Below are 21,434 nucleotides of genomic sequence, written 5' to 3'. Positions count from 1 at the left end.
GACCGTGGGGAGACACCCTGGTCCAATAGTCTCTGAAGACACAAAAGGACAGTCAATCTGCTTAGGCAGCTGCTTCCATTGTAGTCAGCGTAGACATGACTTGTGCTATTATTTGGCTTTTAAGAAGCCTGTAATGGATGAAACGATAATTGAACCTCAAGTTTGAAAGCCCCCCACCTCTATATGATGCTTAAAATCTTCCCAGAACATTGACTCTGAATCCCTTCTCTTCTTACCTTATAGCTGAGTTTGTTGAAAGAGTTTACAACCACTGTCTTTATTTTCTCTTATACCTTTAAATCTGGTATCTATTCCCACTTGAATCTTTGAAAGGACTCCTAGGGAACTTGTTCGGCTACTTGTTTATATCTGAATTATTTCCTAGACAGTAAGCTTCATGCAGGTAGAGTTCAAGTTGTGCTGTTGTTCATCACCATATCCTCACCTAGCGCAAAACCTGGCTTATAGTAAGTACATTATAAGTATTAGTTGAATGAGTGAAAAAATGAATTTTCTAATAGTCATGGCCAATATACTGAGTAGTCCTTAATTCTATCCACTGAAACATTTTCTTTCTGTCTCTTTCAGTTTTTTTTTTTTACTTAGTCCCTAAATACTGGCATTTATAGTGTTTAATCTCTGTCTTTTTGCCTAACTTCATGTACTTTTATTGGGTGATCTATCTTTGGATAAATATTAGTAGATGGCTCCAGAACACTGAGTCCAGCCAAGTGCCAAAACCTTTGTCTTCCACATGTTAGATCAGTCTATCCAACTATCTGCTGAACATTTCCACCTGAATAAATGGTCCCCTAGTTTGTATTTAGAAATACCCTGTGGTGGAGAACTCCTCTAGGTTCTTTAGGCTTCTACATATTTCAGTGAACTAAATACATCTTCCTATACCGTCTGTCCTTCATCCCGGTTTTCCTTAGGACTATTCTGGATAAGCTCAATCCGTGGTCGCTTTTTGCCTAGTTATTCAATCACCATTTAAGTTTTATATTTATGGAAAATGCAAAAGAGAAAGCTGGAGCACCTTAGAAAACATGCGTGCTACAAGACTAGTACTTTGGTGAAATAATACCTGTAACTGAGCTCCTACTATGTGTCCAGCAGTGTGTTAAGCTGGACAAATAATCTTTAATCCTCATAAAAGCTCTGTGAGGTAATTGTTATTATTCATATTTTACAAAGGAAGAAACTAAAGCTCAGAAGTATTAAATATCTTATCCCAGGTCGTACAGCTAGAATGTGCCAGTGTTCCACCAGGTCAGGTTGGCTCAAGCAGAAACTCTTAATCCACTATGTACACATTTACTGGGCCTCTCTGCGTTTAATGAAGTCACTGGTCTTGGCATGTTTGTTGGCAGTATTTTTTCTTTGGTGAAGTTTCTGTGTTCCTCTCTGACTCTGTCATTCCTGCTTGCACATTATCTCTGAGTCTCTCTAGTTTTTCTGACTCTTCCTCTTGAGATCCTGGAATGACTAATAGAACAACCCTGATTCAGAGCCAGAAAACGTTGCCATTTCAAGGGCTTTAGGCTTATCACTGAGGTGGTAAATGGGAAATCTTGACCAAGAATATGAGCTTCTGGGGGTGGGGAGAGAATAAGTCTGTTCTCATGTAATCAGGTTGTGCTTTTCTGTTATGCTGGACTAGCAGAAAACAGAGAGGATAAAGAGGTAGATGGCTAAGAGGTGACATCCAAGAAGGACACAAATATGGGAACAAAAGAAAATGTTCTTGAATTCATGGAAAGACACACCACTGTCCCAGTTTTTGGTTCATGGGCTGGGCTACTTTCATCTCAGAAGAGGGCAACTTCAGTGAAAAGCTGTCAGGAGAAGAGGGCTTTAGCACTGAGTTGGAGGGAAAAGGTCATGGGGAGTGATTCAGAGGCTTCTAAATGACTGTTTCTTTGAAGCTTCCTTTTAAAATTGAATCAGGCCACTTAGGAAACAGTGAGTTAGAAAAAGACCATTGTGAACAATGGCTAATTGTTATTATTGTTGTTATGAAGTGCTTTCTCTGTGACAAGCACTGAAATAAGACTCTCATATCCATACTTCATCCATCTTCATAACTCCTATGAAGAGTATATAATTTTCCCTATTTTAAAGTTGGAGGAAGGGGGGTCAAGAACCAAGGAATGTGGTCAGCCTATGGAAGCTAGAAAAAGCAAGAAAATAGATTCTTCCCTACCACCTACAGAAGTGAACACAGCCCTGTCAGCAGCTTGATTTTAGTGTACTGAAACCCATACAGGTTTCTGACCTACTGTAAGATAAAAATGTATGTTATTTTCAGCCACTAAGTTTGTAGTAATTTGTTACATAGCATTAAAAAATACTAATACATAGCATAAATTAGTTATTTAAATACAGGGTTAAGTCATAGGCATTGGAGAAAGAATCCTATAATCAAACCACAATCCACTGTTGAATATAGGTAAGTGAAAATCCTTTAGAACTAGAACTGGGTGAAACAATCAGAATTCATTACAAGTCCATCCAACTACAACACATGTTTGAGAACTCTATTTTGATTCATTTGATTTAAACTGACAGAAACTGTTGGACATATGCAACAAAGAGTTCATAGAAAAGGTGGCCTTCAGAATTATTGATTCAGTAGTTCATCAAAGTCATCAGAGTCTCTTTTCTCTGCTTTCTGCAGTCAGCATTTCATTCCAAGGGTGGCTTCCCTTATGGTAGCAAAACTCTAATATTCAGAAAGAGAGAACTCTGGCTTCTGATAAATCTGTCAAACTTGTCCTCACATCTTACGAGCCCATTCTTTGCAATGGGCCCATTTCTGAACCAAGTCCTTTGGGCAGAGGAATGCTGTGTGCCAGCTGGCACAGATGGGGCTACCTAGACCAATCACTATGGAAATGGGCTGGGATTACCCTGATTGGATAAAAACAATCAGGTCTTACTTCTGGAACAGGAAGATGTTACCAAATTATATTGATGGTACACAATGAGAGCTAGTAGAAGGGGTGTTGAAGATGTAGTAGTTCATAATTCTATCCGTACCTGAAGTCACCAGTAGGACTTTCACATCTTGAAGCCTAATATGATAGAAGAGGGGGAAAACAGAGTCAGAGAAAAATAAATAGTTGAAGGAAAGTTTGTAATGAATAAGAGAAAAAGATGCACATTGGGAAATCGAAGGGACAATTATAAATGCTTTGGATGTTCTTAGCAGCGTCTTCTTCGTGTTTCTGAAACTTGAGTGATAAACAGACCACCTTTAAAGAAAAAAAAATTAGATAATTCAAGGACCCATACAAAATAGTGATTAAAGGCGTGGCTCTATCCTGACAACCTGATTCAATCCCAGCTCCAGTGCCTGCTGGCCATGTGTACTTGGACCCCTCTCTGTCTCCATTAAGTAATTTATGAGGCCCTAATGAGTTAAAATACATAGAATCATAGGGATAGCATCTGGCTAGTATAAGAATGATCTAGATGTTAGCTAAATGAAACAGTATCATTTGAACATGTACAAATGTAAAACTAGGTAAAATATTTTATAAATCTTCAAATCAAAATAAACTTATACATTATATTTAAACTAACTCAATTAACTCAAATGGTCAATATCAATTTAGTCTGATGGATAATGTGTTTTTTAATATATGAAATCAGTACTCACATTAACAGCTCAGACTGCTCCAAAGCTGGTTCTTTTGAGTCTGGCAGCTCTTTTTTTCTTTTTTTAAACATGGATGTATCATGGAATCGTTCATTCTTCACACTGTTTTTTCTTATTCAAACCGGTGCACAGACTGTCACAACATCATTTCGCCTTCCTTTGGAGCAAATGTATCACATGCTATGATGTCCTTTTCTGTTCTTTATCCTTATAACTTGAAAAATTTTAAAGATACTACATAATGCAGCACAAAAACAAATGAAAGGGTTTTGAAGATGGTCTAGAATACGCTTATAAGCTCTTTTGGGATCACCACATAAAATTAAACAATTCTCAGAAAGAATCCATGGACCTCTGAGAATACATCTTTATCCCTTAGTTGGAGAAATACTGCTCTATCCCAGAATCTACCTGCTACACCCTTTTCTTGCCCTGCAGGCAATTTGTTCCTCTTCCCACAAATCTCTGCTCACTCCTCCTTACTCCTCCAGAGCCTCCTCTGCTTATTTATACCCACGAAGTGTTGATATGACCTGTCGAGGCTAAGGACATTCAATACACTCCTGACTTACAGCCAGGATCTCTCTCTTAAGATTTTATTTAGGGGTGTGTGTGTGTGTGTGTGTGTGTGTGTGTGTGTGTGTGTGTAAATTTAAAATTTTTTATTTACAACATTTACAAAGTTAGTTGGGCCAAAGACTGCCCTCTGCTCTTCTCCAGCTCACCTCTATCCCTTAAGAAGACCTTGGTTAGATTGGGTGGATGGCTCATGCCAGTTCTGCTCTGGGCAAAGAGGCAAAATTCTTCCTTCATTGATATGATTTTCCTTTAAAGAGCTTTCCTCAGGATTGGCTCCCTCTCCTCCCTGATATTAAAGGAGTAAGTGAGTGAGGGTCCAGGAAAACTCACCCCAAGCCAAGAAACCTTCTTGTAATCCAACATCAGGAGACCGTGTGGAGGATAATGCAAAACCTTTAAAAATTGCCATAAAGAAGGCACATTTTACTCAGCTTTGTCTTTTGTTGGAGACCTCTCCATGGCATGACTAAGGCAAGTCCAAGACACTTGACCCCGGTCAACTACCATATATATATTTGCCATATGTATATTACATATAATTTTAGAAACACCAGAAACAGAGGAGGTATAGCTTTTATAAGCTGGCCTCAAGCTCTAGTGCCCTTTTCAGCTGCTCCTTGGAGGGATTCTTCTCCAAATGAGCTGCATCTGTAGCAGACAGAAGCAGTCCTGGGCTGGTCTGTGGACCCTCCCCACATGCCAACAGCCTGAAGGGAAGACGATGGCTGAGGTCACTCAGTGACCCTGCCGTTGGGCCAGCTCAAACACAAAACCAGACCCTGCAGCCAGAGTGAAGCTGCAGCGGCCTCTGATGGGAAACAAAAGCACAGAGGAGATGAACAGTGCAGAGAGGTCGCTCCAGGCACCCTTTCTTCCTATATGCTTATGCCCTCTCTCCACTAATAATAATAGTTGACAGGAATTAATCACTTAACCCTGTGGCAGGCATTGCTCTCAATCCTTTATATTTACCTACAAGGCATGTGTTTTTATGACCCCCATTTACCAGAGAGTGGGAGGGAATTAGGTGCAGAGGAGTTAAGTAACAGCCAAGGTTATACAGGTAGTAAGGGGAGAACCAGGCTGAGAACCCGGGCTTTGTGGTTCCCACTACACCTCGCTGCTGCAGCTGCAACCAAAGACAAGTATTCCCGGGGGGTTGCCCCTTGTACTTCACACTTCAGTCATCGCAAGGCAAAAGGCTTGTCTGGGGAGATTAGGAAGAGGGTGGCAAACTCACTGTGACAGAAGGAAACAGCAGGAAAAGAACAAAATGAAGAGCGGGGGTGGGGGTGGGGGTTTGGTCATCTCTGCGAATCAAAGCAGTGATTTCAGGGAAAAGAAGATCCCCATGTGTAGGTCTGAATTCCTATCATGCTAATAAAGGGGCCATCGAAGCAGCTGGCTGCACACTCATCACTGCCCTGGGAGTTATTTACGCTAATCCTTTTCCTTGTAGCCTGGCTGGACAAGGATGAAAATCCCCAGCATCAGGTATTAAAAAAGACAGAGAAAACACACAAACCAATTTACAGGGTTTCACTTGACCAGTTTTCTTCATTTGAGTCCTATTAGCTCAGATAATGTACCTTCACTATTAATCGGCTGGGGAGGCAAGGTGAAGTCGGTGCGTGTGAATGCAGGGGTAAGCCCAGCCACCTTCAGTATGGCCACCGGCTTTCCAGCAAGAAACCCAGGAAATGCAGGAGAAAATCTAAATGATTTGCTCAGATTTCATGAAGCATATGAGTGAGCAAAGCGGTGAATATTCCAAGGAAAATAAATGCCAGGGAATCCAACGCAGTGGGAGTTCTGCACAGCTCTGCTATGTTCTTGCTGTTCTTTGCGCAAGGCATTTAACCTCTTTTAGCTCCAGTTCCTCCAACTTTGAAATAGGGAAAATTACGTACTCTGTATAGGAGTTGTGAGGATGTATGAAGTATGGATATGAGAGTCTTATTTCAGTGCTTGTCACAGAGAAAGCACTTCATAACAACAATAATAACAATTAGCCATTGTTCACAATGGTCTTTTTCTAACTCACTGTTTCCTAAGTGGCCTGATTCAATTTTAAAAGGAAGCTTCAAAGAAACAGTCATTTAGAAGCCTCTGAATCACTCCCCATGACCTTTTCCCTCCAACTCAGTGCTAAAGCCCTCTTCTCCTGACAGCTTTTCACTGAAGTTGCCCTCTTCTGAGATGAAAGTAGCCCAGCCCATGAACCAAAAACTGGGACAGTGGTGTGTCTTTCCATGAATTCAAGAACATTTTCTTTTTTTTTTAACATTTTTTATTGATTTATAATAATTTTACAATGTTGTGTCAAATTCCAGTGTTCAGCACAATTTTTCAGTCATTCATGGACATATACACACTCATTGTCACATTTTTTTCTCTGTGAGTTATCATAACATTTTGTGTATATTTCCCTGTGCTATACAGTGTAATCTTGTTTATCTATTCTACAATTTTGAAAGCCCAGTCTATCCCTTCCCACCCTCCACCCCCCGGCAACCACAAGTCTGTATTCTCTGTCTGTGAGTCTATTTCTGTCCTGTATTTATGCTTTGTTTTTGTTTGTTTGTTTGTTTTTGTTTTTGTTTTTTAGATTCCACATATGAGCGATCTCATGTGGTATTTTTCTTTCTCTTTCTGGCTTACTTCACTTAGAATGACATTCTCTAGGAGCATCCATGTTGTTGCAAATGGCATTATGTTGTCGGTTTTTATGGCTGAGTAGTATTCCATTGTATAAATATACCACCTCTTCTTTATCCAGTCACCTGTTGATGGACATTTAGGCTGTTTCCATGTTTTGGCTATTGTAAATAGTGCTGCTATGAACATTGGGGTGCAGGTGTCATCCTGAAGTAGATTTCCTTCTGGATACAAGCCCAGGAGTGGGATTCCTGGGTCATATGGTAAGTCTATTCCTAGTCTTTTGAGGAATCTCCACACTATTTTCCATAGTGGCTGCACCAAACTGCATTCCCACCAGCAGTGTAGGAGGGTTCCCCTTTCTCCACAGCCTCTCCAGCATTTGTCATTTTTGGATTTTTGAATGACAGCCATTCTGACTGGTGTGAGGTGATACCTCATTGTAGTTTTGATTTGCATTTCTCTGATAATTAGTGATACTGAGCATTTTTTCATGTGCTTTTTGATCATTTGTATGTCTTCCTTGGAGAGTTGCTTGTTTAGATCTTCTGCCCATTTTTGGATTGGGTTGTTTATTTTTTCCTTATTGAGTCGTATGAGCTGCTTATATATTTTGGAGATCAAGCCTTTGTCGGTTTCACTTGCAAAAATTTTCTCCCATTCCGTAGGTTTTCTTCTTGTTTTATTTCTGGTTTCCTTTGCTCTGCAGAAGCTTGTAAGTTTCATTAGGTCCCATTTGTTTATTCTTGCTTTTATTTCTTCTAGGAGAAAATTTTTAAATGTATGTCAGATAATGTTTTGCCTATGTTTTCCTCTAGGAGGTTTATTGTATCTTGTCTTATGTTTAAATCTTTAATCCATTTTGAGTTGATTTTTGTATGTGATGTAAGGGTGTGTTCTAGCTTCATTGTTTTACATGCTGCTGTCCAGTTTTCCCAACACCATTTGCTGAAGAGACTGTCTTTATTCCATTGTATATTCTTGCCTCCTTTGTCGAAGATGAGTTGACCAAAAGTTTGTGGGTTCATTTCTGGGCTCTCTATTCTGTTCCATTGGTCCATATGTCTGTTTTGGTACCAATACCATGCTGTCTTGATGACTGTAGCTGTGTAGTATTGTCTGAAGTCTGGGAGAGTTATTCCTCCAGCCTCTTTCTTTCTCTTCAGTAATGCTTTAGCAATTCTAGGTCTTTGATGGTTCCATATAAATTTTCTTATGATTTGTTCTAGTTCTGTGAAATATGTCCTGGGTAATTTGATAGGGATTCCATTCAATCTGTAGATTGCCTTGGGCAGTGTGACCATTTTAACAATATTGATTCTTCCAATCCAAGAGCATGGAATATCTTTCCATTTTTTAAAGTCTTTAATTTCCTTCATCAATGGTTTATAGTTTTCTGTGTATAATTCTTTCACCTCCTTGGTTAGATTTATTCCCAGATATTTTATTATTTTGCTATTTTAAAGGGGATTGTTTCTTTACTTTCTTTTTCTGTTGATTTATCGTTAGTGTAAAGAAATGCAACTGATTTTTGAACGTTAATTTTGTAACCTGCTACCTTGCTGAATTCTTCAATCAGCTCTAGTAGCTTTTGTGTGGATCTTTTATGGTTTTCTATATATAGTAACATGTCATCAGTATATAATGACACTTTTACCTCTTCTTTTCAAATTTGGATCCCTTTTATTTCTTTCTCTTGCCTGACTGCTGTGGCTAGGACTTCCAGGACTATGTTGAATAGGAGTGGTGATAGTGGGCATCCTTGTCTTGTCCCAGATTTTAGTGGGAAGCTTTTGAGTTTTTCACCGCTGGCTGTAGGTTTGTCATATATAGCTTTTATTATGTTGAGATATGTTCCCTCTATACCCACTTTGGCGAGAGTTTTTATCATAAATGGGTGTTGAATTTTATCAAATGCTTTTTCTGCATGGATTGAGATGATCATGTGGTTTTTGTCCTTTCTCTTGTTGATGTGATGTATTACATTGATTGATTTGCGTATGTTGAACCAGCCTTGTGTCCCTGGGATGAACCCCACTTGGTCATGATGTATAATCTTTTTTATGTGTTGTTGGATTCTATTTGCTAAAATTTTGGTGAGGATTTTGGCATCTATGTTCATCAGTGATATTGGCCTATAATTCTCTTTTTTTTGTAGTGTCTTTGCCTGGTTTTGGTATCAGGGTGATGGTGGCTTCATAGAATGAGTTTGGGAGTATTCCCTCCTTTACAATCATCTGGAAGAGTTTGAGAAGGACTGGTATGAATTCTTCTTTGTATGTTTGGTAGAATTCCCCGGTGAAGCCATCCGGTCCTGGACTTTTATTTGTAGGGAGGTTTTTAATTGCTATTTCTATTTCCTTTCTAGTGATCAGATTGTTCAAGTGTTCAGTTTCTTCTTGATTCAGTTTTGGTGGACAGTATGTTTCCAGAAACTTGTCCATCTCCTCTAGGTTATCCAGTTTGTTTCCATATAGTTTTTCATAATATTCTCGTATGATATTCTGTATTTCTATTTTGTTTGTTGTAATTTCTCCATTTTCCTTTCTTATTTTGCTAATTTGTGCTCTCTCTTTTTTCTTCTTTGTGAGTTTGGCCAGAGGTTTGTCGATTTTATTTACTTTTTCAAAAAACCAGCTTTTGGTTTGGTTGATTTTTTCTATGGTCTTGTTAATCTCTATTGTATTTAATTCCTCTCTGATCTTTATTATTTCCTTCCTTCTGCTGCTTTTTGGGGCTTTTTGTTCTTCTTTTTCTAATTCATTCAGGTGGTGGGTTAACTTGTTTATTTGAGATTGTTCTTCTGTTTTGAGGAAGGCCTGTATCGCTATAAACCTATCTCTTAGCACTGCCTTTGCTGTGTCCCATAGGTTTTGAGTGGTTGTGCTTTCATTATCATTTGTCTCAAGGTATTTTTTAATTTCAGCTTTGATTTCCTCATTGATCCATTGTTTTTTCAATAACATATTGTTTAATCTCCATGCTTTTCTTTTTTTCTCCTTTGTTTCTCTGTTGTTGATTTCCAGTTTCATGGCATTGTGGTCAGTAAAGATGCTTGAGATAATTTCTATCTTCTTAAATTTGTTGGGGTTTCTTTTGTGTCCAAGTACATGATCGATCCTGGAAAATGTACCATGTGCACTTGAAAAGAATGTATATTCTATTTTTGGGGGGTGTAAAGCTCTGAAAATATCCACCAAATCTAGTTTTTCTATTGTAGTATTTAATTTCTCTGTTGCCTTGTTTATTTTCTGTCTGGAAGATCTGTCTAGTGATGTTAGTGCAGTATTAAAATCTCCAAGTATGATTGTATTCCCATCAATATCCCCCTTTATCTCTGTTAGTAATTCTTGTATGTACTTAGGTGCTCCTATATTGGGTGCATATGTATTAACGAGTGTAATATCTTCATCTTGTATCACTCCTTTAATCATTATAAAATGTCCTTCTTTATCTTTCTTTATGGCCTTTGTTTTAAAGTCTATTTTGTCTGAAATCAGTACTGCAACACCTGCTTTTTTGGCTTTTCCATTTGCATGGAATATCCTTTCCATCCTTTCACTCTCAATCTATATGTGTCCTTCTCCCTAAAGTGGGTCTCTTGTATGCAGCATATTGAAGGTTCTTGCTTTATTATCCACTCTGCCACTCTATGTGTTTTGACTGGAGCATTTAGTCCATTAACATTTACAGTAATTAATGATAGATGTGTGTTTATTGCCATTTTGAACTTATCTTTGCAGTTGAATTGGTATATCCTCTTTGTTCCTTTCTTCTTCCTTTTGTGGTTTGGTAATTTTCCTTTGTATTATCATGGATTTTATTTAATTTTTGTGACTCCCTTGTAAATTTTTGACTTGTGGTTACCCTTTTTTGTAAATCTATTAACCCATTACTATAACTGTTTTTATTAAACTGATAGTAACATGATCTCAAACCCATCCTACTGTTAAAAAAATTTAAAAAAGAAAGAAAAAAATTCTATATTTCCCTGCCTCCCTCACCCACTCTCAGTGATTTGTATGTCTTGTTTTATAATTTCGTGTTTTCTTTATTTGTAATTCATGAGTTATCACCTTTCCAGTTGTGAGTTTCTCATTTCTGTAGCATCCTGCTGCTTTTCTATTTAGAATAGCCCTTTCAATATTTTAGCATGGGTTTAGTGTTGCTAAACTCCTGCAGCTTTTTTTTTTTTGTCTGTGAAACTCTTTATTTCTCCTTCTATCCTAAAGGATAGCCTTGCTGGATAAAGTATCCTAGGCTGCATCTTTTTTTCATTCAGGGCTTTGAATATATCTTGCCACTCCCTTCTGGCCTGTAGTGTTTGTGTAGAGAAATCAGCTGAGAGCCTTATGGGGGTTCCCTTGTAATTCACTCTTTGCTTTTCTCTTGCTGCCTTTAGAATCATTTCTTTATCCTTGACTTTTGCCGTCTTGATTATGATATGTCTTGGTGTGGGTCTATTTGGGTTCTTCCTGTTTGGGACCCTCTGAGCTTCCTGTATTTGGATATCTGATTCCTTCTGTAAGTTTGGGAAGTTTTCAGTCATGATTTCTTCAAAAACCTTTTCAATCCCCTTTGATCCTTCTTCTCCTTCTGGGACCCCTATTATACGAAGATTGGGATGCTTTATATTATCCCATAGGTCCCTTATGCTATTTTCATTATTTTTTATTTGCTTATCTTGTAGTTCTTCTGAATGGGTGCTTTCTGTTGCCCTGTCTTCTAGATCACTAATTCGTTCCTCTGCATTATCTAGTCGGCTTTGCACAGCTATTAGATCATTCCTCATCTCTGTCAATGAGTGTACCCATTCTACTTGGCTCTTCTTTATAGCTTCAATTTCATTTTTGACATATTTTATATCTCTAAACACTATCTCTTTTAATTCCTTCCGCAGTTTGATCACTCCATTTTTGAAATCTTAATCTAGTAGGCTATCGCTGTCTATTTCATTGATCTTTCTTTCAGGGGATTTCTCTTGTTCTTTTAATTGGGAAAGGTTTCTCTGCTTCTTCATCTTGCTCATACCTCTCTGGCACTGTGGTTTATGGAGTATCAGTTGTCTATTTTGGATCTTAAGGATTTTATCTATCTAATGCCTATTTAGGAATAGAACTTAGGGAAAAAAAGAAAAAAGAAAAAAATAAGAGAGAGAGAGAAAGAATTTTAAAAGAAGGGAGAAAGAGGGTCTGAAAACAGTGTATAATGAATAATAGAAGAGCGAGTTGAAGCAGAGTATTAATCGGGTTGAGACGTCCTTTTAAAACCTTAAAAAAAAAGTGGGGGAGGAGATGAATAGATGTATTTGAAACCTGTGTCTAATCAATAACAGCACATCAAAACCCAAGAGAAATAGAAATGAATTAAGAAGTAAAAATTAAGAGAGTAATAGAAAATAGAACAGGTGAAAACAGATTAAAAAAAAAAAGGGTTGTCGGTGTTCTCCTGGAGTCTGTGTGCTTTTAATGTGAAGTCCTTCTGTCTTCGTCCTGTTTTGGAAGCTCAGCTTGTTTTCAGAGGCCTTCTGTTGGCGCCCTCTTCTGTGCTGCTCCCAGCACCTGTCGGCAAGCCGATCCCGCCTCCTCCTAACACGGGGTCAGGTGCAGCTCTCCTCTGCTGCGGGCGGGCGGGTCACTGCCCCTCCGGATGCTGCAGTCAGATGTTGCAGACTGGCCAGGCAGGAGAGCGGGTCGTGCCCCCCCCCCCCCCGCACCTCGGTCAGGGGCTGTGTTCCTGTCCGACAGGCGGGGGGCTGCTCTCCCTCGCCTGCGCCGCGGTAGCTCCGCTGCTCTGTGCGGCTGCGCGCTCCGCCCTGGTCGGCGCTCCGCGGGTGGGCTCGGGGAAGACCAAGGGGCAGCCTCGTCCCTGCTCCGAGCCAAGACCCAGCTCTTTGTTTATCTTTGTGGAGCAAGTTCTCTGAGGGACCAGGATGGAAGGATCCTGTCTGCCCCGGGCTGTAGGCCCGTCTCAGTCTGGCCTTTGAGGCTGCTGAGCCCTTCGGTGCGGATGCAGGTTTCGCCCCCGCCCCCGCCTGGGTGCTCAGCGCTGGTGGATATGGCGGCTGTGCCTGGGCCCCGCCTCTCTTCCCCTGAAAAGTTTCCGCGGGTTTTCAGAGATGGGGGTATGCACCCTTCCCCCGAGAGCATATCAACCTTGCTGTTTTATGGAGGGCCCAGGTTGTTCTGCCCTGTGCACCCACAGCCATGGCGCCGAGCCCCTTGCAGTCCCCTGGGGCTGCCTCCGTGCAGCCACCCCCGTCCTCCGCCCGGCTTGTGCAGCCCAGCCCTGCCCGCCGCTGCCGGCCCGCGTCTCAGGCTGGGTGTCGGGGGGACGCTCTGTGCCCGTTTAACTTAGTTCTGTCCGACAAGGGCTGCTCTGTACAGATCCGAGCCTCGGAGGCTCCCCCTCCGTCCCGCTGGCCTCTCAGTCGGAAAAGGGAGACCCAGCAAGCGAGTGCCACTCCTCCTTTGCCGCTCCCTCCCCGCGGGACCGGTCCCGCGCTGCTTTGCCTTTTGTTCTTTCTTTTTTCCTTTTCTCCTACCAGATTTTTGGCATCTTAATCTTTTGAAGAGGGAGATGTTCTGTCGGAGTTCCGCAGGTGCTCTGGTTGGCTGAGTGGGTCTGTAGATGTGGGTCTTGGTGTATTTGTGGCAGAGGGTGACTTACGAGCGTCCTTCTACTCCGCCATCTTCTCCGTCTCAAGAACATTTTCTTTTGTTCCCATATTTGTGTCCTTCTTGGATGTCACCTCTTAGCCCTCTACCTCTTTATCTTCTCCATTTCCTGCCGGTCCAGCATAACAGAAAAGTGACATTAACTATGCGGTTACTACATTACAGACACCTTGATCTTGGATTTCTAATCTCTAGATCTGTGAGAAATAAATGACTGTTGTTTAAGCCTCTCAATCTATGGCCTTTTGTTATGACAGCCAGAGGTGACTAAGACATAGCCAATCATTTGGTATTACACAGATACTCTACAGAGGATACGGAGAGAAATGGAAGATGGGGAAATTTTCATATAAGCATTTTCATTATTTTCATATTCATTTCATATTCTCATGGTTTAGAAAGAGTTGATTTGAAATCTGAAACCTCCAGACTAGCTTCTGAAACTGAATCAACTGTTTCAAGCTAATTGTTAAAAATCTCTGCTGCAGCCATATTGTTTCCCTTCCTGTTTTAGAATCCACTAGGGATTCTGTTCCTCAGATCTGGGTACAAAGCTTTTCCCTTTGCCTAAAATGCCTTTATCCCAGGGATTCACATGACTCACTCCCTTGTCTCCTTCAGGATGTCATCTTCCCAGTGCTGCTTTCCTCATCCACTCTGTTTAAAATTACAACACTCTGCCCCAACTACTGTCCATTTCTCTTCCCTCACTTAGTCATTTTTAATAACTCTTATCTTTATCTAACTCACTGTATATTTTTCTTTCTTGTGTTGTTTACTGTCTGTTTTCCTTCAAGAGTGTGCATGTTCCAGAAGATTGGAGTTTTTTGTCTGTTTTGTCCACTGTTATGGTCCTGGTACCTAGACCAGGGTCTGGTACATGGTAGTGTGTTCAGTATTTCTTGGATAAAGTAATGTGTTGCGTTCTAGGCTCACTTTTTTTCACCCACATGGATTGTTTCATTAAATTATCATTATAACTCTTTGGAGTAGATTTTATTTTTATTATCATACCAATTTTACCTGGAGGGCAAGAAATTAATGTGTAAAATCCTACTGCCTGCAAAAGGCAGAGCCAGCTTTCAAACCCAGGAAGTCTATTTCCAGAGCCCACACCTTTATCCACTCATTATACTCCTCCCAGTCTTTAATGTTTTTGTTATTTGCTGATAAATAACTGGCTTATTATTTTTGTATTGGGGTTGCATTGGCTGTACAAGTGAAACAGAAGTATAGGGGCTTATCTGAACAGGGATTTCTTTTCTTCATTTGCCGAGAAAGTCTAGAGTGATGTTTCTCAAGAAAAGCACAGCTGGTGAAGGAAGGCACCAGTGATCCAGGTTCCTTCTGGTTTACTGCGCTGTCACCCTTATCATGTTGATTGCTCCACCTGTGAGCATGTTGTCCCATACCAGGTAGGAAAAAGGTAAAAAAAGCAAAAGGCCAAGGGACATCTGAGAGACATCTTTCCTTTTCAAATTTATTTTAATAAGATAAATAATGCTTTCTCATAAGCCCCAACAGTTGATACCCATATACATTTTATTGTCCAGAAATGACTGTGTTTCTGCAATTGGGCTACCTTAAACAGAATGGGGAATAATAGTAAGGTAGAAAGGGAGAATGACATTCAGTGTTTACAGTAGTGTCTGCCAGGCTTTTGTTATTCTCTTCATGGCTTTTGTATCAGAATGCTTTATCCGGAAATAGTTGGCAACTCTAATTGGTGTAAACCATTAGGAGATATATTAACGTTACACCAGATTGTCCAATAGTAGGAAAGATTTCAGAATTGGTTGATTGAGTGGTTCAAGGACATCCTGAAGGAACTAGACTTTTTCTCATCTTTTTCCTTTACTGTCTCTAGCAATGTCTTCATTCTACGCTGTAAACAAGGTGACTGCAGCAGGTCCAGGTGTTAGATCCACACATGGCAGCATCTGTAGGAAGAAGGGGGAATGACTCTTCGTTTCCTTTTTTTAAGAATGAGATTCCCTCATCTGGAAACCTTCGAATGGACTACTCATGTCTTGGCCAGAGTTGTGTCACATGCCCACTCCTGAATCCAGCCTGGTTAAATAGATTTGGCTTAGACCAAAGACGATCATCCATCACTCACAGCTGAGGATGGAGTCAGCACCTTTGAAGCTAATGAAGGAGCTGAGCAGAGGCCAGAAGACAATTTCTCATTCCATTAGAATGAAAGAGAGGAAGATAACAGATAGACAATCAACAGTATCTGCTAAAATAATTATAATTCTGAAAATTATAATTTGGTTTATTTTTCAGCTTAATTTTGAGTTATGACTTCCTTGAAGATACATTTATGACAGATAGATTTCTAAAATGCTAAACCTGTTAGATCAGTATGAATCTGAGGCTTGGGTAAGTTTTAATTTATGATCTTTGATCAAATTTCCACAGCAGTTCTGCACTTGTCTGGCATATTAGCTCTGGGAGTGATGACTGTGGAGGGGTGAAAGAAATTTGGGAACCCTCCCAAAGAGGGGAAAGTCAGTTTCTTCATGACTTCCTGTCTTCCTTATAATGCAGAATTGTTTCTTTGTTCCTGTAATGCTCTCTTTATGTAAGTGATGTCATAAAAATAATTCATCATTGCAGTCATCAGATGATCCAAGACAACCTGCATATAACCTGAAATATTTTGTAGGGAAATTGATTTCCCAATTTATATTTCATGGTTGACTGGTTGTGCTGTTTATAAACAAATAGTATTAATAATTCAGTTGAAGATTTACTGTGAGTTACAGATATCATTCTTTTTGTTTTTTGAAAGTTGTCTAAATAGGCTGTTATCAAGGAAAGAGGATCTTAGAAATCAGAGAAGGTGCTATTGGAGTTCTGTGCAGATTTTGATGGAGTTTGCCACATTTGGTAGAAGTTTATATCAGGCCTAGGTCAATTTAAAATGAAATGAAATTAACACTAACAAGTGTGTTCTGCAAGCAGAGTATTGTCCTAGACTCTTTGGCATACAGTATCTTATAAACTGTAACACCTCACTTTCTATAGATGAAGGGTTCAGAAGGTTTAAGTAATTTGATCTAGGATAAAGGTAACAAGCTGAGATTCAAACACAGTGCTGATGTGAAAATCTATGCTGTTTTCACACCACTGTGCATCAGGTTTCCACAGTTGATTTAAACATCATAGAAAGTGAGCTCCTTTGGAATACTCTTTGAATCTTTGCTAGAAATTAAATGTAACACTTGATGATATGTTGGAATCAAACATAACCATTATATCCTGGGAAAACAAATTAATATCTATGTTTCCTTCTTGCTGAATTAACTTAGAAAGTATTTTGATTTAGCCCAAATAGTGTCTGGTCTAGATCCACTTCCTAAGGATTGTCCTAAAGACAGCAACATGTTTGCTTATTATTAACATAGGGGGCACATGTTGTTTTGCTTTTCCCTTTTCTACTATGTTAGCAGAGTCCTTTTCCTGTGGTTCTTGGTTCATTTTAGAATGTGTGACCAATGGAAACCAATGAGAATCCTCCCTAGGACTTTCCACTGGTGCTGTTGGTGAGGATGTTCTGTACCTGTGATGTTGCTAGAGTGCGAGTCTTGTGCTGGCAGTGATTGTACTTACTGTGTATATACTTGGCTGGAGCCTAAGAACAGACCCCTGATGAAATGCTTGAATCCATGCATCCTGCTCTTCTTGAAGCCAGAAGTTTTATCACAAGATCTTTTGGTTAAATGAGAAAATTCTTCTTTCTTATGTTTCTTTCTTCATTCATTCCTTCCTTCTTTCCTTCCTTTCTCCCTTCCTTGTCTCCCTCTGTCTCTCTCTCTCTTCCTCTCTCTCCTCTTTCCCCTTTCTCTCTGTCTCTCTTCCTTGCCAGTAGTTTAAGATTGCCACTGCTATTATGAACTGAAGGAGTGCTGATTAATATATCTACTTTCAATAAACTCTGTAACCCAGTGGACTTTTTCCTCTAAAGCTCTGGATATTACTGAAATACTAAATAATAGAGGATATACAAGAAAGTGCTATAAAGACTAGGAGAACTCTTCCACTGCTAATGGAACTAGGAAGTTTCAGAATATATCATCATTTTTCACTGCTATAGTCCTAACAGCTAACACAGTTCCTGGCTATGATGAAAGGTGTTCAAGGAATATTTTTGATTGATTTAATGAATACATATAGCTTTGACTTTCAGGAAGATCAACCCCTTTTTCTTTCTTTAAGTACTGAACACTATGAACTAGAGTCTTAGAATTATGAAAGAATTCTATTTTCAAGGAGCTTATACTCTAATGGGGTAGACACTTAGAAACAAATATAAAGAATATTAAAAAATAAATCTGTAAGGGAAGCCTGTTGTCTGGGAGGACAAAGGAATTCTGACTTGGCAAATGTGAGAACTCAAAACACCTATACCCAAGTTGAAAAAACAGAAACTTACAGGCTAGATTTAGAATGACAGTATGTTTAAAAATTTGAAAAATTTCATGTAAAATTTCATGTTTACATTTTTCTTTTTTCCAGTTTTATTGAGATATAATGACATACAGCACTGTGTAAGTTTAAGACGTACAGCATAATTATTTGATTTAAGTACATCATGAAATGATTACCACAATAAGCTTAGTGAACATCCATCATCTCATATAGATACAAAATAAAGGAGAAAGGAAAAAAATATTTTTTCCTTTTGATGAGAACTCTTAGGATTTACTCTCTTAACCATTTTCATTTATAACATACAGCACTGTTAATTATATTAGTCATGTTGTACATTACATCCCTGGTACTTACTTATTTTATAACTGGAAGCTTGTACCTTTGCACCAGCCTTGTCCAATCCCCCTTCCTCCACCATATTTACATTGTTTCTTTAAACATCTGGCACATAGGCTTGTGTGTCCCTGTGGGAAGAATGGGCAAGAACTGCGTAACTACTCACCCTTTTAAGTGTTATAAAACACGCACACACCAATTTGGCATAGCTTCTACCACACCTTATCATCTTGCACACAGCCCATATTGCTGAATTTTTGTCACCTGTCTGTCTCATAAAGGCATTTGTGTTAGTGATGCTGGTGTTCACTGTCATCTTTGTGACTGCCAAGTAACAGTACAGGGGTTCAAGGATATCATAACCCATCTGCTGATCAAAATACCTTTTGAAGGGTATTAAGTATAGAAACAGAAAATAGAGAAATGAGCATTCTAGGATTATGAGTGCTAACCTGATAGTCCAGTAGAGGGGGCATATTAACCCTGCATTTTCTTTCATCACTGTTGTTTGAGGCCATGGGAATGTGATTGTTAAATGCTATGTGGACCCTATATTTTGGCAAGGCAGGGAATCTACTGCAGGTGAAATCTTGAGTTGCATATCTGTTCTCATCATATAGGTTGCACAGGTCTATTTAATGTACTTCCTTCAGGACAGATTTTATTAAATAGACTGGGGCCCAATGTTGTGTAATGGAAGAGCCCTGACCACAAATCAGGGAGCCCAGGTTAGGATCCTGGATCTATTAAATAGTTGGGTGATATTAGTTATACTTTGCATTCCTTGGTCTGTTTACCAAGGAATATATATAATATTGAGGAATTTTGGATTAGATAATATCTAAATTTCTACTGGCTCCATATATATAATGAGGAATTTTGGATTAGATAATATCTAAATTTCTACTGGCTCCAAAAATATAGATATACCACAACATTTTGCTGCATAAGGAGGGAATATGGTGTCACAGTCTAATTCAGTCTCTGGAATCGGGTTTTAGATCACAGTTCTACCATGTATTCCTCACATATCTTTGGATGTATTCTCAAACTCTCTGTTGTCACACATTTCTCAGAAGTAGGGGTCATTGTAATGCCTCTGTCATTGGGTAGAAGGAAAGATTCAGTGTAAGGTACTCAGCACAGTACCTGGCATACAGTAAGCACTCAAAAAGTGATAACTTTTTTAAAGTTATAAATTCCTGCTTTCTGAAAGCAACCGTATGCCCTCTCCCTATTTTTAGTTATTCTCGATTTCTCTAATTTTCATGCACATGCTTTACTCACTAGCAAGTTGTAGAGTCTGGCACAAGAAACAAACATCCTTCCTTTTAAGTACATTGATTTATTACCAGTGAGAATGTAGAATTTGACAGAGTTAATGGTTGGTCTTAGCAACAGCAGTTCAAACAACTGAGAAACATGAAGGCAGGATTACCCAGCCCTGTGGCTTGTCCAGCTCTGAATCTCCCGTGTCTGCACTGTGCTTGGTTGGCGTGTACTGAACGATCAGTAGATACTACTTGACTAAATCCTTCCAAGTCTACTGGCGGGTTAATTTTAGTAATAACTAATAGTAAGTACTTAACCAGGTTCAACAATCTGTGCTAAATGTTTATATGAACTATCTTATTTAATTCTGATATTTTCCCCATTTTACATGTGAGGAAATTAAGGCTTAGAGAAGATAAGTCATTTGCCCAACTGGTAAAGTGGCAGAGGCAGAATTCTGTCCCAGACTTGTCTTCCTTTAGAACCTATGTTCTCTACCCCTGTCCCATACCATGTGGACATACTACTCTCTATTTTGAAATTATGGATAGATGAGATGATGATGGCCAGGAGCTGCCCAGTTACTGGACCGATAGACATTGTGGCTGTTGGATTTTCAGTCCCTTGAAATTCAGTGTCATTCTTGCAATTGTCAATGCTAGTGCTTATTTAGAATTCTTATTCAAGTAGTCTATCAGATGTTGGCATAACTCTTGTGACTTTAAGCAGTTTCTATGAAACTGTCATTGCCATGTTGATGTTCCTGGTTAGTGAGGTTGTAGATGGTGACAGCAAAAATAGGGTACTTTCAGAGGAGGCTGTCAGGCATATATTCGAAAGTAAATGAATTCCCTGAAAACTCCAATGTTAGCTGAGCTGTATGAGAGAGCACATCTCTGTTCTTACTTTATTCCGTTGTCTTTGGCTCTTGAGACAGCAAGTGACTCATCTAGAGATCATCAAACATGTGATGTTTGGAAAATTGAGGGGAGGCAAAGACTCCTCTTATGCCATGATCTAACCTTTATTTTTTTCCAATCTGACTGGGACATGACACAATTTTCTCCCTGTTTGCATTAACCAATGCCACAGAGGTTCTCAGTATGTCTGGCCGGATTAAGGACATCCATTAGCTTCAGAGATCACTACCCTTTCCCTCTCCTCAACTATATTTAATGAACAAGTATATCTTGTTTGTGTGACATTTAATTTTATACAATGTTAATTTAAGAAATGGATTAGTACAGTGGGTATATTAATGGCTATGTCTCTTCAATCTATTACTGAGCTGTCGGTTTATCCCTGAGAAAATATTACTGGACCAGGACCATTGCTCAGTTAAGAGTCATTTTGCATTGCCGATGGGTGTGCCCTTGTTTTATCAAGGCTACATTGCAGACATTCTTTATTTTATAGAAGTCCAGATTGTATTGTTTTGGGGGCGCAGCTGATTCAGACTAGATCGACCCCTACTCTTCCTCCACTGGTCTCTTTATCGTGATCATTTTTATTGCTTGGATATCCTTTGGATAGAAGGCATTAGTTCTCTTTTTTTCCCTCCTCTGTTTTCTTTCTTAGACTTCAATTTCAGTGGATTGACTAATGACACGTTTCAGTTCACAGTGTATGACCCCCATTACTCCTTCCAAGACCTCTGCTATTTTCTTTTATTTTCTTCACTTTTATCCCTATTATATACCTACTCCCATCCCTCCCTTCCTTATAGCAACCCTTCTAATCATCTAATTCATACTTTGTTGTGTATCTGTCTTCCAAAATATACATTGCAATTTTACACACATGTGCTT

At 39.3% G+C, this 21,434-nt stretch overlaps 2 long non-coding RNA genes across 20 annotated transcripts in view; one reads left to right on the top strand and one right to left on the bottom strand.

Annotated features, from left to right (window-relative positions):
* The window catches only part of LOC140698773 (uncharacterized), a 548,636-nt gene that overhangs the window by 157,066 nt on the left and 370,136 nt on the right, over positions 1-21,434 (top strand). The window contains exon 7 of one of the 19 annotated variants that reach the window (XR_012076712.1): positions 15,563-15,793. The exons of the other annotated variants lie outside the window; for them this stretch is intronic. This is a non-coding gene — a long non-coding RNA (uncharacterized lncRNA). Of the gene's footprint in view, positions 1-15,562; positions 15,794-21,434 lie in introns of those variants that run through there. 19 annotated transcript variants of the gene reach the window in all.
* On the bottom strand, positions 3,123-18,565 carry LOC140698774 (uncharacterized). Its single transcript, XR_012076716.1, has 3 exons — positions 18,373-18,565; positions 3,665-3,821; positions 3,123-3,257 (listed from the first exon to the last, which is right to left on the bottom strand). It is a non-coding gene; the product is annotated as an uncharacterized lncRNA (long non-coding RNA).

This window comes from Vicugna pacos, chromosome 10 (assembly GCF_048564905.1).
Source record: "Vicugna pacos chromosome 10, VicPac4, whole genome shotgun sequence".
Taxonomy (NCBI): Eukaryota; Metazoa; Chordata; class Mammalia; order Artiodactyla; family Camelidae; genus Vicugna; species Vicugna pacos.
Note: the sequence above shows the minus strand (reverse complement) of the source record. Positions and strands in the feature narration are given on the sequence as shown.